General features: G+C 36.4%; 1 protein-coding gene across 7 annotated transcripts in view; it reads left to right on the top strand.

Moving 5' to 3' along the window:
• ZEB2 (zinc finger E-box binding homeobox 2) overlaps nt 1–26,140 on the top strand; it is a 131,021-nt gene that overhangs the window by 17,153 nt on the left and 87,728 nt on the right. Inside the window, exons 1-2 of one of the 7 annotated variants that reach the window (XM_039855602.1) lie at nt 10,997–11,017; nt 17,107–17,206. The exons of the other annotated variants lie outside the window; for them this stretch is intronic. The gene's annotated coding sequence lies outside the window, so the exon portion shown is untranslated. Of the gene's footprint in view, nt 1–10,996; nt 11,018–17,106; nt 17,207–26,140 lie in introns of those variants that run through there. 7 annotated transcript variants of the gene reach the window in all.

The raw sequence follows: 26,140 nt of genomic DNA, 5'->3' as shown, positions 1-26,140 counted from the left end.
TTTATTCCTAGATATTAAAACTTAAATTCCAAACAATATGTTTTCAAATACTATATACCAACTTAATTTTAAAAGCTTTAACTTTGAAGACTCTAGGGTCCATTTGCTCCTCCATTTTCTGTGTAGCCAACGTTAAAACACAGCTTTGGAAATAAATAGATTGTCGGTAGCCTCTTAACTGTTATCCATTTAAGAATGGGATTCCAGTCTTAAAAAGTCTTATTAGGGTAAAAGATTTATTTTTCTTTGATCACTAGTTGAAAGTCATGATTTATTTCCAACAGTGGATTTTCACATAAATTCCTAAGAAAACATTACACAGTCTGGGTAGACTTTTAAAAAGATGCATTATTAAAAATGTATTTGGTTATAAAAGAAATTATTTACAAATACCTGTAAGGGTAGGCACATTGCTACTGGCAGGAAAAAAAAAAATTAAAGGACTTTATGTTAAAGTGAGCCCTATTTAAGAGATAGTAGAAGAATTAGGATTTAGGCTTAAAAACAAAATAATTGTTACAAAAATCCCTGTCTCACCAACAACAGCTAGTTCTTTAAAAGAAAACTGAAGTTTAGTATGAAATTTAGATCCCAGTGTCCCACTGAATGTGTCTTGAGCTTTATCTGTGCTGGATTTTTTGTTCCCCCTCTGCCTCTTTCTCCTCCCTTCAAGTTTGCTTCAAGTGTTTGCTAAGAGATTAGTTAGCAAGTTTATATTGAGGAGGTAGCCATGGCAAGCAGCTCTCTGATCGAAGGAACGCGCAGTGGGTCAGAGTGTGAAGATATGGGGAGCTAAGACTGACTAAGGCCCGGGATCAGGTACTTTATTTTCTCTCCAAGGCTAACTGCTTGGAGAAAGGTTTGTGGAGGGACATCTCGTCCCAGCAATAGCGCAGAAGCTGCCACTTTTAGAAACTTCCAAACAAGCATTATTGCTGGAACAACTTTATGAAAAAAAAATTTTTTTAAGTCTGTTACCAAAACACTTCCTTTCCATTATGTAAAGAGGCTATAATTTGAGATATTCAAGGTTATTTTAACCTCCATTCATAAAATCTTTCCTGAGAGCTGTTATAAGTAAGGTGAGGAAGGTGGCAAAGGTGAAAAAAATATTTAGCAGCATGAAAGTATTTCTGCTGCTAACCAGTGAGACTGCACTAAAAATTTGAAATTGAATCTCTAGAGTAACACACATGCACATTTTCACCTGCCCTAAGCACACTTTCTTAGTAGTGACAGTTTTACTAACTGAAATGAATTGCCGTTTTTTAAAGTAGTCATTTTACACAACGTTCATTTATAGCAAATAATTCTCACAGCCAGAAAGGGTGCCACAGGTAGGGGTGACAAGGCAAGATTAGCCTTTATTTCTAGCTTTTGTATAATATCATACTTGAAAAAGACACACCTGCTAGCAGCATAGATTACAAGATACTCTCTGGCCTCTTTTCTCAAATTTTCATGAGAGATTTATGTATCCAGTCCCACTGGTGTGAACAAGATTTTAGACGCGCAAATCTCCAAACTGGCAAAAAGATAGACCTTTTAATGCATTGATGGGGCAGATTCTTACTTAATATATGAAGTGAATTTTGGCATTGGTTTGGTGTTTCTTATTAATACTTTATTAGCAACTATTTATAAAGGAGACAAAAAAAGAAGATTCAAATAGTCCTCCAGCCCCAACCCCCAGGTCAACGTTATCTGCTTTGTTGCACCAGTTCATAAAATCCTATCTGTAAATTGCTCTAAATGAAGCCATATCCTAGCTATGTTTCATAACAAACTCAAGGTTAGGACCAACATGACTTCTCACCTTTTAATGAACTGTCCTAGTTCAGGATCTTCTAAGGAATGGCATATTAAAAGAAGCAAAATAGAGATGAGGATATCTCATAAATAGTTTCCTTTGAACATCCACAATTGCTTACATGGCCTCTTCCCCTTTTATTCCAGTCCAGCAGAAATGGCCTAGCCCAGGGCTCTTCCAAGTGAGCGCATTTTAGAGCTATTCATTGGATGACTGGAGGGAGGCTCCAGCCCTGTGATGCCAACGAAGTGCATTAACTGAGAACTTCTGTGGGACTGGGAGTGGGTGTGATGTGAGAATAGTGCATTCCTGAAGGAACCTCTAATTCGTGTGAGAATAGTAAGATCTTCTAGCCATCAGTCAGCATCAGGTTTCAAATAAACAGATATCGATGGCTGTCTTTTCTTCCCATCCCATAACTAGCCGAGTGAGGAACAAACTCTGTCTGCTTCACGTAAATAAGATCTTTGAATTTATCTGCAGTGAGGTAGGGCTTTAATGATCAGTATCTGCAAGCCAGGAGCATGAATGTGATCTTATTGTATCACAGTGTAGAGATGAGATAGTCTAGAGCTACAGCACATCAGAGCATTGTGCCTGGGTGTCAGGAACAATCCTTCCATTTCCAAAGCAGCAACTCTTTATTCTCCATCATTGTTTCTTTACCTCACTTGTATGCTTCTTCTGATACAGATCTGAGTGAGTTGTGCAAGCTTCAGATTTGCCAGCCCCCAGCTCCCAGGCCTAGTACAGAGTAATTCATAAACTTACCATATTAGACTATCAGATTGAAACCAAGGATTTCTACTAGTGGTGGAATTGGAAAGCCCATTGTTTTGATTATCATTTCATCAGCCCCAACTGATACTAGTATGCTCAAGGAAAACATACTTCAGTTACAGTTGATTTTCAGATTCCAAAATGGTGCTGCAAAGCCTGTGCATCTCTAATTATATTTTATGCTAGGCTGTGCAATACCAAAATATACGCCACAGCAATCAGTGAGTGAACAGTATCAATCAATTTGTAAACAGATGAAGTCACTCATTCCCAAACTGGTTTTCCAAAAACAATTACTAAATTACAATAGAAAAAAATTGTACAGTTACTGTATTTGTGTGCTGTGTTACAATCAACATACCAGGGAAACAAAACAATTTAATGCAGAAAAATCATCATTCATCTACATTATAATTGCTTCTTTTTCACATCTACAGGGCGGTTAATTAAAATTGTGATTAAATGCGGTCGCGCTGCCTAAGATGTCTTGCCCAAAACAGGTGGTACAGAATTTAAAAGTAAAAAAAATGTAATTAGCATTGGAAATTGAGAAATTGCCTGTAAGAATCAGTGTTAATTTCAGTCAGTGATGAGGTAATTTATAAATGAATGCAGTGGAGGCTGTGCAAATGCACAATTGCCTTCCTTGCCATTCTTAGCATTCTCAGCATGCAGGTGAAAATGTTTTCAAAATATTGAGGTAATTTGAAAATCAATCCATGCATTCTGTATCTTTTTCTCCCGTTTGTACCAAATGCTGAACAAACGCTGCCATAGATGGCACGATCTATCAGTTTTTTATTTCCTAAAAGCAATGCTACACATATTTTAGACCTGTATTAAGAAACGTAACAACACAAATTGCAAGCCTAAAATTGTTAGGAGGGTCAAAATTGTACACTTGAAGTTCTGATTAATATGGATTTGCTTTGCTGCACAACATGCCCATCGATAAAATAGGGACCTGAAGGGAAATATTTTTTCACGGAACAGGTAGTACAGACATAAAGACTCAACCAATCCAATAAATACTTGAGGTTTTATTTTTAAAGTTTAAGGAAGAACTGGAGAGTTATAATAAGGCCAATATTTTCCTTAGAATCTTTAACTCTATCTTTATTATTCTATCTATAAGCCTCAAAAACCGGTTAATAAAGTATTGCTAGAAAAATTTCCTCCATAAGTGAACTCTGCTTATTAATAGAATCTCTCCTTTTAACAAAGATGCAGCTTTCTAATAAAACATTATGCCATTAATTTAATATATTTTAAGCACTCTTTTGACACTTTCTATTGGCACGTGAGTAAATTTATAGTTTAGATACTATTTTTTAAATTATTTTTATACTGTTTTATTATTAAAATAGAATCACTGAGCTTTTAAAATGTTTTAATGGAATAAATTCAACTTTTATGGGTTTATATTGACCGTTTGAATAATATAAATTTTAAATATTTTAATAATTAATTGAGGAAAATACGGGGTTTGAGTATCTGGCTGGCACTGGAGTAAAAGACTTCTTGAGACTTTTTAAGCATTCTGCAAAATGATCTCTTTATATAAAGCTCATCCTAAGAATATGGTTAGTTAACTGTTACAGATTGATCTAATAATCAGAGTCTCCCATAAAATATTCTGCATAGTTCTTTGCTATTTGAGGCAGAAATCAGTGATTTCATTCTGAAGACAGTCTTCGGGCAACCGTGACATTTTGGGAAGAGAGATGAAAAATAAGGAGCAGTCTGTTTCCCTGACACTATCTTACCATCCTCTCAATTGAGGCCTGGTATTAAGCCTTTCCTCATGACCCTTCCTTGTCACTTTTGGGATACAGATGAGCTGTGCAGTTTCGAGGTGACAACTTGGCTGGTTGTTCCAAGTGACATGCCGTCATTTCTCCTGTATTTCAATCTGTTTCCCATTTAATATTACAAGTAGAAATAAAACGAGACCTATAAATGGAGGAAACTGAAAGGTCACCAGTTAACTTCATGATCCCACTCCTTTCACCAGCTCCTGCCCCTCACCAGCTGTGATTAGGACGATTTCATCTTCCGGCAGTCAGTTCACCTTCAGTGAGGGAGAGTACTTACTTTATCAAAGAATGGTTTCCTGGACTCCCTTCAAGACCTGTGGATATAAGATCTGCAGCCACATGGGGCTTGGCTCAAATTTCAGGAGAGTGGTGGGATGGGGGAGGTACTACGTGGCACTCCAGGCTGTGCTGCTTCTGGGTTTACAAGGGGTCACAAAGGTTAGAGAATCACAGATGTCAATAGAGTTCCAGGCTCTACCCCTCAAAAAATTTGCAGCAGAAATCTCTTAATGCTTTACATTTAGTTCGTAGTTCTCTCTGTAAGCTCGCAGGGCGATGGAGTTTCTTTACTTGGGAGATTTCACCTGTGTTGTATCAAACCATTGATAGTGACAGTCTTTTACACAAGCTCCCTCTCCCAAGTATCTTCTCTATATTCTTACAGCGTCATCGGGATCCTCAGAAAAGGTCTAAACTATGTGGCTATACCAGTATTAGATTGGCCAACAATTTGATATTTTAAGTCCTTTTTCTTTTTAAAGTTGCCATGTGAGCTTACTTGATTTATTCTGCTATTGCTATCTTGAAGCTGATGTCAGATTCATGGAAGTAAAATGCGTATTTTCTTTTTCCACCTTCATTCCCCATGGGTGATCTGAGCTTCGCATTATAAGAAAAACATTTTTTTCTCTTGTTGCAAAAATAATTGAAAAGTATGCTACCAGGTTCTTTATAGATTTCTGGTACTTCCGCAGAAAATTGCTGTGTTTAGTCATTCTGCATTAATTGAGCATCTACTATGTGCAGGCACTGTACTTGAGGCTGCTGATCAAAGAATGAATGATAGAGCCTGGGCCACTGAGGAGTTTGCTGTTCTAGGGGGAAAGTGGGGAAGGGTTTGGAGAAATGAGAAAAGTGTGATGAGTGTGGTAAAAATTTTGTATCCTGTGAGTAGAGAGTGCAAAAGGTGGTGTAACTAGATCCAGGAGAAGGCGTGTGGGCAGACTTCCTGGGGGAGGTGGCTTTTAAGGAGAGCATTGTCACATGACTCGGATTTTACCAGTGGAGTGAGGGAAGGGCCTCCTGAGCTAAGAGGAAGGCAGGTACAGGCATTGGAGGAGAGGAAGGGAGAAGAGCTGAGGTATTGTCAGCCAACTAAGATGTCTGCATATGAGGCACATGTAAGGGGATGAACTTAAACTGAGTATGCAAAGGTGGCCTGGGAGCAGGAGAATCTCCTGTGCCATATTTCTGGCTCTCATCCAGTAAATAGGTGATGATGAGCTTGTGAACCCTTTTTAAAGAAGAAGAATGACGTAATCATATTGGTGTTTCAGTGAAATGTTTCTGGTAACTGTAGGAAAGCTAATGTTATCTAACATTTCTTGAGTACTTATAATGTGCTGGGACCTGTGTTAAGAATTTTGTCTATGTCATCTGATGTTGCCCTGACAACAGTTCTGTCAAAAAGATGCTATTATTTTAATACATGTTTTGCAGATGAGGAAACGAAGGCTCAGAAAGGGCATGAGCCCAGAGTCGAGAAGAAAGGTTTTAGTTAAATGTCCCTGGAATCATGGAATTTCCAGATTATAAGTAATTCTGGAAGGACATTTGGAAAAGGAAACCCTGCATCTGAAAAAGAGTTAAAGTGAGTCAGTCTGATTCCCTTGTCTCTGGGTGAACAGTGAGACAAAATGGGAAATAAGGATTTTTCATCCTCAAAATTCTTTCTTTCATACATTACTATGTCACTTTGAAAAAGAAAATGAAAAATGATACTTGATCCTCAAGAAACTGATATTAAAATGTGTTACCTCTTTGGGAGTTTGGAATGAGATGGTTAACAGACAGCCCTTCAAAACGGTGGAATTTAGTAAACCTGGAACTCTGGCCTTGCTGATTTAATTCATGACATTAAGGCCTTCTTCGGCCTTATGAGGAAACAAATGAAAATAATCCCTTTGCGATGACTGTTTTCCCCCTTTCTTGAATTAACTCTTCCATTGCCTGAGACTCACCAATCCTCGAACTTCCAAATTCTCCACACTGCCTTATCTCTGCCATCCCATGGCAAACCCTAAAGCTGCTAACATTTTGTAACAACTATGTGACAAATTGTTGTGCTTTTATTCATGTCGGACATCTTTGCCAGGCTTGCTTGTTGTGTTTTCTGTTTGGCTGTGTCATGGGACCAAAGGTGCCTGCCTTTGTACAGCATGTCAAATCTGGTTAACATGCAGCCATTTATCTTTAAAACCATTCTCGCACAATGGCAGCGGTGGGCCAGGCCACAGGGCTCCAAGCACAACCCAATTTTTCAGACCATCTTTTCTGCATATGGGGAGCGCATTGGACAGCAGACAAGATGTTTTGTGATTTGGGGAATCTCTTAGAGACAAATTGTATAGTGCAAGTGTAGTGTAGCTGGACTGCTGGGTGCCCAGTGAAGTGAGGAAAATCAGATACAGCACAGGCTGAAAGAATGAAGCAAGAATTCATATCTCTGTGCAGAACATGCACAGTACTTTGCTCACACAGAGAGTTCACACATAGACAAAAGCATGTTTGCTTGTTGGCTATTTGCAGGGATTCTATAGGCACAGTCTGTGCATATATTCACACATGAGCCTTCTTTATGCATTTTGTACTGGTGAGAGTGTCCACACATGAACATGTAAATACTTGTGTGGGAAGACAATTTACTGTTACAGATTTAAGACATGGGAAAGACCTTCTAGTTCACTGAGGCGTTTCTCTCCTAATGTAGTAGAAGCAGAATCTTTGTGTTTTCTACGGTTGTTTCAATAAAGGACTCTGTGTGTTTCAAGAAGATGCAGAGTCGGTGAGTGTCAAGTGCTACTATTTGAGGAAAAATATTGAGGACTTTTCTTTCTACAAAGCAGCTTCAAACTTTACAACCTAATTCACTTTGGGTTTTCATTTCTCAATTGTTTCAAGGTATCTTGGGGATGATTTGCCCTTAAATAACTAATTATCAACAAAGGATAAGACAGCAATAAAAAATGTGATAAACCTTCATGAACTAGTTTAACTAAAAGAAATTTACTTCCTCGGATGAATTAAAGGACTGAACATAACAAAATCATGTGATTTAAATGAATTTTTGGGAACTATAAATAATAAATATAAATCCATATATACATATATGTACACACATGTGTTTATGTGTATATGTATGTATATCGAGCTTGCTTGAGCAGGCACAGTTTTTCTTTTTCTCTTTCTTTCTTTCTCTTTTTTTTCTTTTTGAGTAAAGGACCCAAGAGATTGCCTTTCACTTTGAAAACAATCTCTAATATCAGGAAAATGCGCTGTTTGTTTATGCGTACATAATGCAAGTTTGTCCGCCTGGGAGCTGCAGCAAATGGGAGAAGTATGCATGGATTTCACAGGTAACAGGATTACGTGGGCACATAATTGATCCATTTGGAGAAAAAAAATGACAGTGCTCTAAAGATGCCTAGGCTTTGGAGATGGAGTTTATGAAACAGGCATTTGTAAATTCAAAGGAATCAATATGTCAATTTTATTACATCTCAGAACCAGCTGGGCATTAAAGGAACAGTAGCCTTTAAAAAAAAAAATTGCAGCTGCATATTCCCACATTGTCTACCTTTTTAAAAGGGATTGGAATTCAAGGAAATGAACTTAAGAGATTTCTACCTTTTCAGGAATGAATTTATATTGTCAAAAAAACAATAATTTAGCATGTTCTGAGTTTTTGGCCTAACTGTTTGATAAAATGTCTGACTTATTATTACAATTAATGTCTATTAATAGATACAGGTAATAAGCAGAATAGTAACTCTCACATAGGCTGCACACTGTCAAGGATTCATTAGAATTCATATCTACATTGTGCTTTTCAACAAAGTCTAGATTTTACCTATTCACTGATCTAAGAACATAATTTAAGAGCTAAGCTTTGGATGTCCCACAGAATTTGGTCTGTGCAAGTGTGAAATATTCCTGTTTTATTAGAGTTTTTGACAATTCAAAAAGACCAAGCTATTTTAAATTAAGTTCCCAGATAATAGGATTTGGACAACAGCCATAAGAGACGTGCATGGGATGCGAATTCAAGATATTTTTTAAAAGGTCCCAAAGAGCTTCCACAAATAAGGATGAAATTTAGAAGCAATTAACTGGTCCACTTGTGGATGAAGCAGTACTTCTTTTCACGCGCCCCACTGTGTGCTGTCAGCTAGTGAGCTGCTATTTCATGTTCACATCTTCGGTCCCCAGACTTATACTCCAAGAGCATCCTTAGATTCATTCACTTATAATGAATGGAGCCTAGTTCTCCTCTCTCCTTAGAGAGTAAGGAATTCAATACCATGAGAAAAAAAAATATGCAGCTTTCAGATACAAACAAATCTGTGTCCAAATCCTGATTCTGCCACTTACTTTCCATGTGACCCTGAATGTGTTTCTTAACCTCTCTGAGCTTCAGTTCATAGTGCTTAAAATGGGGACCAATACTGACAGGAAAATTAGGAGTGTTGAACAAAATTCTAAGGGCAGCACCTTGAGCCTACAAGATACTCAATAAATTCTGATTATAACTATTTCAAGGCATGACTAATCAGGCTGCCAGGAATCCTATGATAGAGGTGCTTCAGTTTCTGGGCCCTGCTGAAACCTTCTTGAGAAGAGGAGACAATAACCTTCAGCTGAGGTATTTATTCCTTTTCAATACTTTAGGGAGTGTTAAAAAACAAAAAGAAAAAGAAATAGTCACTGTGCTTGGCATGGTCTTATACCTCTGCCTTTCCAGGAAGTAGACATGGTAACTTTCCTTATAGGAACAACACCTTCTAAAAACAATTCGTTATAGGAACAACACCCTCCATAAACAATTTGTTAAGGAATGTGTTCTGAGCTGGCCATTTTCATGACACTTAAAATACCTGAGTCCTGTTTGTCTCCCCACAAATGTGTAAATGCCTTGAAGACAGTCTTGTCCAGCTCACTGTCACCAGTGACTAGTTCAGTGCATGGAACACAAAAATCATTTTGTTGAAGCGAGAACATGCTTTATAGGAAGACAGATCCATCCTACTCAACTGTCTTCTGAAAAGGAATACGGCAGATACATTAAAGATTTAGTGTATATTATAATATCCAAAAAAAAAAAGCTTTTGTTACCTTTTGTTAGACTCCCTACTGCCCTATTAACAATACCTTAGTGAACACTTAGTGACAGCTATGCCATTTTGAATACTCGGGGTTTTTTCTTTCTTTTTTTTTTTTAAAGTTCATATTTAAGTAAACTGGCTTTCTGTCTTCCTCAATGACACCTTTAAGACCTGGGAGGCAGACAGAGAGGCAGTGTGGGTGCTCAAGAGAGCTTAGGCTTGGGACATCTGGATCAAGTCTGGTTTCTACTTAGTACCAACCATGTAACCAGGAGCAAGTCGTTCTACCTAACTGTGTCTTTATACTTTGTAATGTCCGTGTAACAGGGTTGTTGTGAAGGCATACTGATAATAGATAAAGTTTCAAGCACATGGTAGGGATGTAATGTTACCACCTCTGCCTCCCTCGAATCGTCAGTGTTTACAGAGTATTTGCTTTGGGTTGGCATTTAGGGAGTACCCTCTTGCTCCTTCTTTCAGGCAATCATCATTTAATATACACACTGGTGTATATCTTACCCCAGTTCCAAATTTCCTTATGGGAATTGGACTGTTTTCTACTTAAGAAAATGAGCATGCTGAAGTATCTTCTGTACTTAAAATCAAAACCTTATTTTCTGCCTAATCTGACTTGTTTCTTTGTTCCCACCATTCTTTTTTAGTGAACCAGTTTGGTGTTTCTGAAAGGCTTCCCCATCATTCTGTTCTTGGGTATCTCAGATCTCTCTTCTTCCATGATCCTTTGAAGATATCAGAAAAGAAGATGCATTAAGGTCTCTTGACTTTATACGTTTGCCATATAAGTATGTGAATTGGTTAGTTAATAGAGCAGATTAAAACACTTGGTTTGATTCTGCTCAAGCTTACCAGAAATACATTCAAAATCTACAGCTACAAAATGTAAAGAAGGTAGTCCAAATATAGTACTACATAATGAGGCTCCCTGTTGGTAGTATATAAAGCAGTTTAGAGTATAGCTTCAAATTCTAATGAAGATCATTTTAAATTTTGCACTGAATTGTGAATTTAAAATTCCCATGTTCTCCATAAGTATCTGAAGAGGGGCATGTAAATACCATAAGTGAATTAATTACTGCCTTAAGTTGGTAAAGCATGTGTGAATCCAAACTTTATTCTTGAACTTGCACTTCTCTTCCCAAGGTTTTTTGAACCATTGCCTATATGCTGAGTTTTGAGTACCTATTCAACTGCAGAGGACATATAAAAAGGTATTTTTCTTTGCATGGATTAAATGTTTTAATCTCAGAAAATCACCACCACCACAACAAAAAGTCTTCCCAGTACCATATACCTGTATAACATGAAATTGTAAAGCAGACAAGAGATATTTATAATCAAAAACTTTAAAAAACATGAAAAAAAATTACCTTAACTTTTACCCCTCTTTTTAATAACACCAGTATGAGGTTTTTTTTTTTGTTGTTGTTGTTGTTTTGTTTTGTTTTTCCTCTGAGAAGGAACGAAACACTAAATGACAAGAATATTTTTAACTCTTATTTATGTTTTGGCGATGTAACGTGGGACCACTGAAGTTACTGGACAACTTTTCCAATCTGACTCTTTTGAAGTAAACCCAAAGAGAAGGGAAAATGGAGCTGCTGTTAGCTCACTGATGGCGCCCACATGGCGCCCACACCAGTTTCTTCAGAGACTCTATAATTTCCATGGAGGGGCCAGAGGCCCTGCCAATATCTGCACATCATTGGCATGATAGACCATAACAGCTTCTTCTGAGCCGTTCCGGTCTGTCGTGTCAATGCGTACTCAGGGAGTCCTCAATGCACGGATCATTGACACGGCACTACATAACGGCTCCTTAGCAGCCATTATTGGGTATCAAGTCAATGCATACTCAGGGAGCCTTTAACGCACAGGCCTGCACAAGCAGACACATTCCGAATACTAAAATTCCTTAGGAAAATTAGTCATTGCCCATGTGTGATAGCAGTTTTCCATTTTGAATTTTAACCATTTTGGGGGAAAGGCAAGAAGGGAAAACACCAGAGTAGTCTGAAAAGTCCTTAAAAGACTGGTACAAAATTTGTAAGGGCGGGGTAGGCACATGAAAGCTATAAATTTCTGAGTTTTTCCTTTCCATAGCCTCATTTTATTGTGTCAAAGTTCTACAAAGCACTTCTTTTTCATCGAGGCTCTTTTTCAGGCAGAGTACAGCCCAGAAAACCTTTTTTATGGTTCAGATACAAATCCCAGAAAATGTAGTGGAAACCATGACAATCTTTCTAACTATAAAGTAACAATTGTAGGTATCATTATAATAATCTTACAGAACTTCGCACATCAAAAATATCACTTTTATTATGATCTCTGCAAGAGATTTCAGTTGGTTGTCATTCCAGACTTTTAATAAATAATGTGTTAAGTAGGAAAGGTTCTGCAAGGATCAAAATAAAATGATAGTGATGATAGTAGTAATAATAATAATAATAATAGTAATAATACAGCCACCGTTTAATATATCCTCACTATATAGCAGGTACTTTGTATACATTATCTCATTCAGTTTTCTCAATAGACATTACAAATCAGGAACCTGTGGTTTAGCAAGGTTAAATAACTTGACTGATGTCACGCAACTGCTAAGCGACAACAGTGGGATCTGAACTGAGTCTGATGTGAGCCATGCTCTTACCATGACATTGCTTCCAACGATAATCACCTTTGGCTTTATTCAGTATATCCAACCCCCTATCTGCTTCTTGCTCAGGAAACTGAGGCAGGGTAGTTTTAGTAATTCCCCCAAATAATAAAGAGAATTAGAGTCAATACCAGAACACAGGAGCACAAATGCCTTTTCTCTCTGACAGCATGTTAACCGCAAACAACACTTGGGAATTTCAGAGACTCTGCTGGTGTTTTACATGGAATGTCCACTGTTGCCATCACTCCTGAAAAGATTTCCCCGCACCAAATCAAAATGGTGTGAGTTTGCTGTTGTTGATATTTTTTCCTTTTATGTTCTGCTTACGGACTGACATCTGCTATCATGCTAAGCAGGTGTTCCTATGTAAACGAACGTGCCCTGTTTGTGTTTCGCCATCCTCGCTGCTGCGCACCCAAATGAGCAGTGTGATTAAGAATCCTGTAAATTTTTGAAAGGAAACGGATGGCTACCCTACTAGAACATAATTACACCGTTCCAACATCCGCAGCTCACTGCCGCAGCAGAGTTGGAGAACAGCAGAAATTAATAATATATAATAGCATCATTCTCGTAATTTATAAATGAAATAAAGTAGAGAAGAGATTCTGCTGATATGCATTTTCTCCTTAATTCTAAAAGACAAAGTATAGATTAGAATTTTAGTGGGGTGAAGCCTGGCCAGCAGTCTCCCACTAGTTGCCTGATTCATGATAGGAGTGTTTTTGCTTAGGGAAAAGAACTAATATCTTTTATTAGGCCAGGGGAAAAAAATGAATAAACAAGGCCCTCTAAAGGCAACACTAGATAAAGGGGGCCTGAGAAACATCTCAGCGGATGTTATGTGCCCACTGTATTTTAAAAAGGAATTACTACTTTAAGATTTCAATGTGTGTTGCATTTTTGCTTTTATTATAATAACATATCACTGTAGGTCAACCCTTCTGAGAAAAGGAGAGATCTGATCAGTTAAAGATGTGGTTGAACGTAAACTTTCTGTTAAAAAGCATGTGCGTAAGTCCTAGAGTTGTCAGGAGAACAACGCACATGTAGTGAACAATACTTACTGTACACTGAAACATTTGTTGATAGGGTAGATTACATGTTATGTTTTTTTTAACCACAAAAGAGCATTTATGTCTTTTAAAAACATTATTTTGAACACCCCAAATGTGCCAACAAGCCTCTTATTACAAATCATCATTAGAGAAAAGGAGTTGATTCTTTTAATCATGCCTCTCAGCCACGCTGAAGAAATAATAGAACTTTCCAAAGAGGCAAATAAATTATGTTAGAAGTAGCCAGTTCACTTCTTTGTGAGATAGGATTTAAAATAAAAATTTAAAATATTTTTGTTTTAACTTGTCATAGGTCAGTTACTGGACAAATGGAAACAGTTGTTTCAACGGTTTGTCCCATACGGGCCTGGTGCCCACCACACACACACACACACACACACACACGGGCAATCACTCTTAAGAAAAATAACATTAATATTATTTAAATAGTGTTATTTAAGCCACTTTTTCCTGCTTAATTCCAAAGAATGACAAGATGTCCCAAAAAAAGTCAAAGTGGAGTTTTTGCTTTAATTAACCTTAGAGAACATGAAAATACTATTTGCCTTTCAAGAGAAGCATGTCTGTTTAAGATGCTTATTCATTTAAGCAGTATTCATTTAAAGGTTCCCCTGAGTATTACTCTATGTATTTTGATTTGATTCAGAGAAAATAAATTCATTTAATAGATTTATTTCATTAACAGGTATTTTTTTAAGTGGGTTCCACTATATTTAAATCTCCAAACAGTTGCCATTACTTCCTTGCTTACTTGCTTCATGTTGACTAATTTTAATAAGCTTAAGGTGCCTTGGGTCTTATTGAGTGTTCAGTTTGATCAATATGGTTAAATTAAAATTGCAAAATATAAGCAAATGTACTCTAACAACACAGTGAAAAATGTGCCGTGCACTAAGCATTGATTGGTATGCTGCGGACATGGATGTGCTGTGGTGGGTGAGCCTCAAAACTACCTAGAAACTGCATTTCCCCTCCAAACCTCTCTGTCCGTACACACCCAAGTCATCTCCCACCATACATGCATTCAGGCAGGGGCATAGACACACCCACTGAAGTAGAAGAGGAAGGAGGTTTATGTCAGGTTTTTTGCAGAATGTTTAAGACTCGGTGAAATTTTATATAAAGAGAAAAAAAGCAAAGATCTTTTTTTTAAAGTTAAGCTCTGACTATCACGAAATGCTTTAGGCAATGTTAATTGAGGAATGAAGAGTCTAGTTCCTTTTTAATAGTATAACTTTTTTATTTAATTGTAATTATTCTTAATTCTTAACCATTTGGTAGCTCATATTCTTTTTCAAACTTCTTTCTTGTCAAGTTTGATTTGGCACATTACCAAAATAAAACACCCTAATTTCTAAACTATACCAAAAATCAGCCTTGCCATTACTATTGCATTTGAAAACCTAATATAACTTAATAACTTAACAGCTTTCTAACAAATTCATTGCTTTCTATATAATTGTAAAGCTAAATAGATAACTAAGAATGTTTTAGTGGATTCCTTTCAGCATGAAAAAGTTTGTCCTCTATTCCTAAATTGATTTCTTAAGTTTCTGTTTTTTCTTTCTTTTTATTTCCATTTCTTGCCAGTTTTATGAGATATAATGGGAATATTAAATATGCTTAATATTCTAAGCTTTTCAAAAATCTACCACAGTTACTTACGAATCTTAATATTTGCTTACAAAATTGTTTCTAATATGTGTTGTCTGTTAAGGCAGTTTCTTTTTCCTACCTGTTATGTGATCTCATATGTCTTTAATCTTCTTGCTAAGTGATAGCTATCATCAGAGCTCTGGCTTTTTTTGATATTATCTCTTCCTACATGTCCAAAATATAAGTTCACATGAGCTGAAGTTAATCTTATCAAAGGTAAATCAGAAGATTAAAAAAAGCAGGGAGATAAAAACATCAAAAATACATATCTTGCAAGCAATGATTGTATTTAGGAAAATGTGTTCTGTTGAGATGAAAATCATTCTTTAATTTAAACTAACCATTTAGGTTCGTAAGCATGATGGGAATTTGAAGTTTCCTTTTAAATTAAATCTTGTGCTTGAGCTTCCTAACTTTTAATTGTATAGTCACCAACAAACCTGTAAAATAATGTTAACATTGTTAGAATCTTAATATTATCAGAAATAAGTTGACCAATGCAAGTTCAGAACTGACTTTATTTTTGTAGTGGGGCCAAGAAAAATACTTTGATTTGTGTTTAGTTTTGTGCATGTTAATCTTGATTTTTCTCAGTGTTTTTTTTCGTGTTTTGAGTTTTTAATATCAAAGGTATTGCTCTTTGTAAACAAGTGTAAGTTTACCCTGGCAGCTTCACTTACACCCTCCTCTTGTAATCAGATGTGAAAATTACACCCTCCCTTTTGGATACATGATAATTACACATTTCAACATGCAAAGAATTGTCTCTGTTTCAGTTGTTGGAATGAAAAAGCTGAGACGTTCAGTAAAATATATTATTATATTAAAGATCATTTCCATAATTGTTTTCAGGATTTGTAATCAAAGCCATGATCAAGGTAGTTTTAGTTTTAAAGAGAATACATATGGAAATAAGGAGCTGATAAAATTAATTGCCAAGTTCCACTCCAGTGGCCATTCTCATTTTATAAAAATGCAATAGAGAAAAACATGTTATATTCTATCTTTCAAAAAATATTTTAGTATTTTATTTGATATTTTCTTTCTCTATGCTTATTGAAATACTTATTTTAATGTAGACCAAAAAAAAGTAAAAAGTGACATTTTTTGTGATCATTATGAAAGGTTAGTAAGAGGAGAGATAAAAAATACAATAGAGGAATCTTTGAGAAAAAAATTTTTTTTATTGTTTGTATTTGTGTTGTGATTGTTGTTATTGTTTTTCAAGAGTCCTTTTGAGCCAAATGAGCCAACTTTAAAAGTTTCGTAAACTCGGGTGGGGTACTTCAAACTTCACAATCAGATTTCTAGGTTTATCTGGAGTTCCACTTACATCATAAATATATATGTCGGTGGGGTATAAGACGAATTAAAGATAAAAAACTCACAGAATTTGATAAATAGCAGTGACTCAAAATAATTTTTTCCTCTTTGGGGGAGAAGGTTTAAATTATTGATTCCTTTTACTTTCTTAAGCTAAGAAGAAAAGGAAATGAAGAGAGAAGGCAGCGTTAATTGATTTTATGGTTTCTTGAAACAGTTTACACCATAAAAGAATACCCCAACTGATTAGTTCCCTAAGTATTTAATTTTTTCCAGTTCATCCAAATATTGGCATAAGTAAGTGAAGATGCATATTTATATCGTCCAATTTTTTTTTTTTTTTAGTAAAAAAGGACCCTAGCACTAGATTTTCTGGTTCTGGAAATGACCTACTCCAATTTTCGAATATTTGGAATTAAATGATAATATAAATTATCACTTATCTGTACATTTTTTCCATTTTAAAATTATTGCATAATCTGACATTGATATTTAATATTTCAAAATATTTTCCCTAGAGAACGTTCATGTGTTTTTAGAACTTGAAAGAAAACCAAGAATTCAACTATTCTCACCATAGGCTTCCCTTGTTGAGTGGATACTGAAACAGAGCTGGCGGAAACAAGCTTTGGACCCCAGTCTTCTGACTCCAAATCAGGGGCAGGATGCTGTTTTGAATGGTAATTCTTTTGTTGTTGTTGATAGTTTTCTCCCAGTGTCAGTGTGAGATGATATCTTATTTTTAGGCTAACTGATGCTCTATTCTGAAGTGTAAGGTTACAGTTGTGTATGCCAAGAGTGAAATGGGCTAGATGTAGAAAATTCAGTGTGCCTATGTGGTAATTGAACCGTGGAGCTGCATGTTCTGAACTCAAGATTCTGGTTTTACTGCTTATATGTCTTTTAGAAAGATTGGGCAGTTGCTTTTTAAGTGAAGTGTCTTCATAATTCCCGTTCTGGGCAGAAAGCTCAGAAAATGTTTCACCTGGTATCGACATTAGCCTGGCATTCAGTGAGTTCCCACTCTAGTCCCATTCCAAGGGACTAAGCCTATGTTGGAATGGTAGAGAGGGTGGTGAGTAGAAGAGTCAGTGGTAGTGAGTCTGTGAAGGACAGGAAAACTGCCGGAAAGGAATGAAAAGGCCTGTGCTCTTGGCCCCCTTGTCAGCATCTGCCTTCACCTCATTTAACTTCACAAGTGGTAGCAGTGGCAATCAGGGTGAGAAAAGCACAGAGGAGCCATTTCCGATTGAGCCACATATCTTCACTAGTTTTCATTTCAGCAAGCTGATTGATCTTTGGAGTTCTGGGATCATAATCTGGTTTGGTAAACTTGGACCCTTGGCCCTCCTGACCCTGCCATCCAATCTCATCACAGCCATGGCACATCCCTTAACCTCTCCGAGCCTCATGTCCTTGTGTAAAATGTAAGGATTGGACAGAGGTTGCAAACTGGTAGCTGGCAGATGTGTTTGATTTGGCTTACAAAGCATTTTAAACACATTCAAACTTGTTGCCAATATTTAAAAATTAAGCAGTTCACTCAAAAATTTAAATTTCCAGCTTCTCTGGAGAACTCAGAAGATCTGATATATTTGGCCCCCATGGCTACATGGAAAGACCATGAGGGAATAACTCTGAATCTCTGTTAGCAGGATCAGCCGACCTTCCTCACCTGCTTGGTGTGTGTAGACAGTTGAGTGTGTGACCCTAATCCTCTTTAAGACTCCTTCCCACTTGTGGTTCTATAGTTCCAAATCTGATTTGCTTCACTGTACAAAATATACTGAATCCTTAGTGGTTTCTACATATACAGCAGAATGCTAAAGTATCAGTCTATACAATAAACATCACATAAAGTTTGGAAATATTTTAGGTTAAATATATCAGCCCATTTGGAACAAACACATACTTTGAAATCTGATGATAGGAGGTAGGGTAGCTCAGAAAAGGTGACCTTAAGGTAGTCACAGGTAAGGTTTGGCTTCTGACTATTATCTACCCAGCAAACTGTGTAAGTATTTTATAAATTATCACAAAGTTATTTAAAACCCAAAGCAAGTAGTATAGGCCTCTTCGGTTGACATAGCATATATCACATCTCACACTAAACTAACATCTTCAGTTTTCTATTTGAATATTGGTTCATTACTTTTTCTGTTTATATAATTTCAAGTGAATAATGTTGGCCTAGGAAGTATTTGGTCTTTGAAATTAAAGAAATTACATTGATTTAGAAAGTCATACTTTTATAAACCTTATTTCCAGATATGTTCAGTTTGAACACAAAGGATAACATCTGTAACTAATGGTTATAGAGTATAATAATGTACAGAGTGCTTTGGCGGAAATAACTCATTTTATCTTCACAATAATTCTAGGGGATAGACAGAGAAAGTATTTAACACAAACAAGGAGTCCAAAACTCAGAAAAAAAATAGGTAATTATTAGAAAATTGGCCTACTTGCTTAATATGTGAAAGAGCCAGGATTCAAAACTATAGCTTCTGGTTTCACATCAGTGCTTTCCATGGTATAGCTATGTTTCCAGGGTCTTAGGAGATAGACAGATGGGTAGAGAGAGAGACATAAAGATATCTTACTTAAATAATGATTTTTTTTTCTCATGAACAAACAGAACTGTCTCACTGTTTTCAAGGTTGAATGAATAATCTTTTTTGGTAGCTATTTTTAAGTGAATGCTGACTTTTTATTAAGGAAAGTACTAATACATATAAAAACAATTCATGGATAGTGTAGGGAATAATTTAAGATTAAAGTTTTACAATGAAGTAATGCTGTAGAGAAAAGGAGAAGGGGAAAAAAATAAAAAAAAAAAACTAGACAGGTAGAAGTTTATGAAAAAATAAGATCGGGGGAGAGTTGAACTGTAAAGTTAAGAAGTAAAAGAACCATTGGGGAAAAAAGACTGTAGGGAGATGAAAAAAATATAAAGAGAAATAAAAGACTGCGTAGTAATTTAAGAAGTGAAATCTTTTAGGACAGAGGAATGACAGAAGTGGGAAATACTAGTGAGGAAGCAACAATTAGGAAGTGTGGAAGAAAAACCTCTAGGCCAGAAATCTGAGCAGACTTGAGGAGAGGGGAGGATGGTAAATATGGAAACATAGAAAGGAATGTCTTCAGGAATTCAGAAGCTGAAAGGAAAATAAATTGTAATCACAAAACTCTGTGAAGACAGGATCAACAAATTTAGATTACAAGCAAGGCAATTAACATGGTTAGAAGGAAAGAATAGAAATTAGTAAGAACTGGAAACAACCTAAATGTTCATTGGTGGGTGAATGGATAAAGGAGATGTGATTGATTATACACACACACACGCATCTATCTATCTATCTATCTATCTATCTATCTATCTATCTATCTATCTGTCATCTATCATCTATTAGAATATCACCCATCAGTAAAAGGGAAGGAAACATGGATGGATTTTTAGGGTATTATGCTAAGTGAAATAAGTCAGACAGAGAAAGATGAATACTGAATGGTTTCACTTATATATGGAATCTAAAAAACACAACAAATAAACAAAACAAAGCAGAACTCGCAGGTACAGGGAACAAACTGGTGGGTGTCAGAGGAGAACAGAGTTGAGGGTTGAATAAAATAGGTGAAGGAGTCAATTGTATGATGACAAATGGTAACTGGACTGATTGTGGCGATCAATTTATCGTATATACAGAGATCGAGTTATTAGTTTGTACACCCGAAACTAATATAATGTTTTATACCAGTTTTACCTCAATAAAAAAAAAGAAATTAATAAAAGAAATTTTTAGATTTTAAGAGGTAGGAAGGGAAATTATATTAAAGGGAAAGAAGGCATGTGTGGAAAGTAGAATGAGGTGAGAACCCATGGTAGGTGGAGGTGGAAAAGGAAATGAGTCAGGAAAGACATGACTGGGACCATAGCAAATGCAGAGATGTAGAAAAGGAAGCCATTCATGAAGAAACCTAAAAAAAAAAGAAAGCAAGAAAGAAAAGGAAGAAAGAAACTTCAAGCTGTGCCAGTAGCAGACTGAGCCCCCAAGTTGACAGAGGAAGAGGCTAAACTCTGCAAAAAGGGAAGGCGAACAAGGGAAGGTGGGAAATGGAGAAAAGAGAAAACAGTGAACCAAAGCCATGGAACTAAAAGCATTGAAAGTAGGAATGAGAAATACAAAAGTGACCTTTTTTTTTCTTTTTTTACTTTTTCAAGTTTCCCAAAAGGTGAGGTAATCCTGATGGTTATGTCTCTATCTGAAGGATCCAAGCACTGCAGTGGAGTGTGAGAATGAAGCTAGAAGTCATATCATTTTTTGAAACTGTTCTTCCAATAAATTCATAATTCACATGAAATGAGAATTATGTTCAAACATTTATGATGAAGCATACTCTAGATATTAATTTTAGTTTGACTTACAGATTTTTCATATCAAAGATCTTTTTATAGATTGTGTTTTAGAATCGAATTGTATAGATCCCTCAACAGTTCTTTACCTTAACACTATATACTTATTTACCTGGACTCGAATACTTTCTTGCTCTGAATGGTCTGGAAGTGTACTCCATGGTGCTCTAGAATTTAGAAGCTTTCTCTCCCCAAACTATTTCTATTATCTCCCTTTAACTGAATTAATGTAAAGCCTTTGGTAATACAATTTCTATATCCCTGTAAAAATGGGGTTAAAAATCATAATAGGCATAAGGAAAAGGAGGAAATTAGCACAACGACCTTCCAGTCACACCCTGGACCATGTACTTGAGCCCTGTGCAGTATGAGCCCTGCAAGAGCAGGCTGTGTAACCAGGGACCCAGGAAGTAAGGGCCATGTAGAGGATTAGTTTATCTAAAGGTGAATAGACAATTCCTCTGCTATAAATGCAAAAGTCTTTTCATAAGAACTTTAAGCAATTCTCTTCAATACTAAATTTGATCTAATCTCTTTTTCCTTCTTTCTTCTTTCTTTCTCTTCTTTCCTTTGTTTCCGTAATCCCTGACCCTTTACAAGATCTTCACCTCAAAGATATGTGCCTGAAAAGAACAACAAAATTAGTGTGTTAGAGTACCAACAAGTAGTACTATATTTGTTAGAAATCAGTTTGAAATAAAATACAAAATTCTTAAAAGTAGCTAAGTGTCTGAAAAACGTTTTTTAGTTCTAGACAGGATAGGAATGGACACATCTTTCATATGATGAAAACGAATGCTTATATACAAACACCTGAAGAAAAGAAAAGCAATGCCATGGGAATGACAAGACCTATTTCACAGGAGTAGGAAAAATAGCCAAATGATTTTTGGAACATTTACTTGACTTGTGTGTGTGTGGTTTTTTTAAACTTTAACATATAGTAAAAATAGAGATGACAAGTCGGTGACTAAGTTAGAGGACAGGATGGCAGACAGAATTCCTGACTATCAGGGCATAAGGAATGTGTAAAACATGTAGCATAATACAGTTAAGGTCAGAATTACAGGCAGAGGTGGAAAGAGGGCAATATTTCAAGAACAATTTTTGTCCTTGAACATTTTCTTAATGCTAAGACACTCATTCCACCCCACCACCAAATTGCTTCCTAGAATTAAGAAAAGTTCTTCCTTAACTTGAGTTGCTATGCAGAGATGTGAAATTTCATTGGCTCCAAATGCTTTCCTATCTAGTAGGGACTACTGGGAACTCTGCTGATGTGCATATTGATGTCCCCTGTAGCTTCAGAGATGATGAAAGAGCATATTACTTATTTCCACAACAACAAAGCTAAGAGAAATTTGAAAGCAGCCAGTTATTTTACCTGGGGACTTTCTCCCAGGTGACAGGGCTATAGAGCCACGGAATTTAAATATGGGGGTAGCCCCATTTTTAAAAAAGTTTTTATGGGGAGCCACAATACCATTTCCAACAACAACAACAGAAATTAAAGACTTTTGCTTTCATTTGCATTCATTTAGTCAACTGTGCCTAAAATATGGAAAAGACATTATTATGTTCATTCAGATTGTATTTTATTCGTTGTTTACTAGACTGGACTGACATGATATGATTTGTGCTTTGTGGGGTCACAACAAGCTACTAGCAGGACAATTTGCTGAATCAAGAGGATGATTGTGTCTGGTGCCAGTCAGTCGCAATTAGGACCAGGATCAGGGAGGCCCAGGGCTTGTGCATCGTCTTGGGCTAGCTGCATAGAAATCAGCTCACCTGAAACTAATTGTCACAACAGAGACCTTATGCAAATGAGCCCTGGGGTTAGCGTGGGAAAAGAAAAACTGTCGCAAAGATAGGTGACCTGCTGAGCAGGGGGTCTGTTGCTGGGGAAATCTTTGTTCAATGAGTTTAAAAATGTTTTCATTGTTCAAAATCAAAAAAAAAAAAAAAGGCATACCCACTCACCAAGAGCGTGGCAAACATATTCGTCTAAAATTCCAATAAAGCAGAAGCCTGCTTTGGAGCATACAATAAATTGGGAGTCTTTATACTTTATAAGGGCTATAGCAGGAAAGTAATTTCCCTTTTGCAAGGGCCTTTAAAATTTAGGTGCTGAGGACTGTAGAGTGGCCTACCTCGAAAATTCACTTGGAAGGTCAGGTCTACTACTAGCCTGGTAGGACTTACACCACTTTTACCAGCATTTCAGCTGTCTAAATCGGCGCAGCCATGAAGGATGCCTGTGAATGAGACAAGAAAGGCCTGTTTCAAATTGAACTTTATTTTTATCTCAGGTAGAAAAGAGGGCCAGGAGAGTTCCCTACCACACAGCAAAAGAATCCAAGAAACGATAGAAGTTTCTTGAATTGTAGTTTCTCAAATGTTCACAAAATAAATAAAATGCAAACATTGTAAAGTTCCGGGACAGGTTATGCAGGCCAAGTGACAGTAGATTGTAGAAATTTAACAAGAACAACAAAAAAGTAAAAGTTATTTTTACGTTATTATTTACTTCCTTTTTTAAACCGCTGACAAAAAATATTTATAAATTGAAAATGTAATTAAACCTTACTATAGCACTCCTTTGAAATAATCTTCAAAATGTTCTACTTTAGAAAACTAGATGAAGAAAAGCTATTTTAAGGTAACAATAAACATTTTGATATGTTATTGTAACAAACTTGCCTTTGGGTTGTTGGTTGATTTTCAGCTTTTCCATCTTGTTTCCCTAAAAAAGTATGGGTTAACATATTGACACTGCTTGGCTTCTCACTGAACATTTGCCAGTGACATATGAAATAATGTATATTTATCCAGCAGTATAAATATAATAACAAGGGAATAAAATGGGTATTCTAAGTTTTTGTGAGAATATATATCTAGTGATTCCAAAAGAAGAATAATTTTGAATAAAAAATTTAGGTTAGCGAAGAAGAAAGAAAGTTACATCGCATTAGCTTTGAATGCAAATGTTATTTTGTTTGGCAAATTACTTGGTCTGAGAAAATAAGTGTTTTCATTGTGTTTCCTAAGGGATTGGATTGAAATTTAGACTTGTATCTGATAAATAAGCAAGCTCAGAAATTACCTTGGTAGCCATCACAAAACCTAAAGAAAGTTAGGCTTAAAAGAAGGACGACTTAATCACAACTTAAATTAAAAAAAGAAAAAAAAAAACAACTCTTTGTCCCTTCACCACTGTCTGAAATAATTTCCACATATAGGAGACGTTTCACAGTGGGTACGAAGTGCTCAGCTTTCACTCATCAAACTTTAATCGGAACTGCATTTTAGTTTTTGAATAAAGAACACTTAAAAAATTTAGATGCAAATTATTTTGCATTATTCATGCTCTAAGTGTCCTTGTAGATTTAAACACTTTTGAGGCCACCTTGATTCAAGTAATTACCTAGGCCCTCACTGCTCTGTCATGAATAAGGTATTTTGTACAAGTAAAGTATGCACCCGATGAGCTTTTAAAGTGGCTTTACACTGAACTTGTGTATTGCTTCTTGTGCATGAATGAGCCGAACATGCGTCGCAATCTGTCTCAGGTGGGAAACCCTGGCTGGGCATCCATGGGTGACGGGATGAAACCCGAGCGTCTCTCTCTACACACATGCTCTTCCTTTGTCTCTTCTTAAGAATCTCAGAGTGATTCTCCTGCCTGATTAGCAGGAACTGTTTTAGAATCTAAAAGAGCAGTAGATGCTAGGAAAAGAAACGGGGAAAGTGACAGTAATTCTGCTTAACACTTCCACCACCAGAGTTCATTTAAATGTCCACTTTTCAGGCCACCTCATCTCCATCAGCAAAGGTTTCCGCATAAGGTAAGAAGTCTCTGATTTTACATGGCTCTGTACATCTGTCTCCCCATCTGTCAGCCTAGACGCCTCAGCTATTAAAGCTAGGGTCTGCCTCCACCACAATATTCTTCACAAAATGGGACTGGCTTCAAACTCAAAAGCAACTGAAGAATGGAAATGAAAATGACCACACAGCATAAATCTATAAGTTTATCCACAGGCACAAAAATGGTTTGTAAGAGTTAAATATAATTGGCTGAAGCTTGTAGCTGGCGTTTGTTACAAAATGCCCAAGCCTTTCCTTTCCAACTCCGTGGCTTTGAAGAATTATAGGAATTTTATGATGTGCTATTGGAGTTATACTGGCAGAGATTACAGAAAAGGGGTTAAAGTTGGTTTATGGTAGAAAAAAATTATGCAGAAACCAATAAAAATAAACACACTCAAGTAGACTAAACTTGCTGGGCTTTTAGTTTTAGTTTAACAAAGGAAGTTTAGATGAAAGTAAATGTTGCAGCTTTTAGAAAATTAGTTGACACTCATACTTGATCATCTTTACTACGCAGCGGTATAATTAATATTTAAACATTCTAATAATGCAGCTTGCTCTGCATGCACTTTTCAGCCTCGCAACAGTATATTTTATCTGGAATCGTGCTAGCATTTTCTTGGGTGCTGCCCATTTTCATAGAGTTCAATTTAAAATCGAGTAGGGCTTTCACTCTTATGGCCAGTAAAACATCAATAGGAGGGTGAACAGGTTTCATACATCTACCAGATGGTTTATTATTAAGCCCAACATTTACCTCAGTTAGTAGATAATGTATAAATTTTGTTTCATTGGCCTCGTGAACATTTTTAAATGACTAGAGTAGATAAAGTTCGAAAGTTGCATTCGGCTATTGTCCACTCACCTCTAACCGTCCAAAACAGGAGAATTTTGATTATGGAAAGGCAGTGTAAAATGAGTAGGTAGTACATGAGATACTGAACCCACCACAATGTCTGTCCATTCACTAAGATATCTGATGAACATAGTGAAGAATTTTTATTTTCGATATATAAAATCATTTTGTGAGCATCATCTGAGTTGTGATAGCTGAACATGCGGGAACTCAATAAAACAATGAAACTAGTATAATATAGAGAAGTAAGCTAATTGAGAGAAGACTGGGTTAGTTTATTTTCACATGAGAACTTTCTTCCGGTTCCAGTCTCAGGGCTATAGGTGGTAGGGAAAAGTTGTTTCAGGTGTTACCCTCAGCTCAGGGCCTTTGAAGACGGCAAGGTGCCCAGTGTTCTTGATCTTCTAGTGTGGATGGTGAGAATGAGCATTCTGCTTTTCCACCTTAACTTAAGTGGCCTTTCATAGAAAT

Source organism: Pteropus medius, unplaced genomic scaffold, assembly GCF_902729225.1.
Source record: "Pteropus medius unplaced genomic scaffold, Ma_sr-lr_union100, whole genome shotgun sequence".
Classification (NCBI taxonomy): domain Eukaryota; kingdom Metazoa; phylum Chordata; class Mammalia; order Chiroptera; family Pteropodidae; genus Pteropus; species Pteropus medius.
The sequence above is the reverse complement of the archived record's forward strand: the minus strand, read 5'-3'. Positions and strand labels throughout refer to the sequence as shown.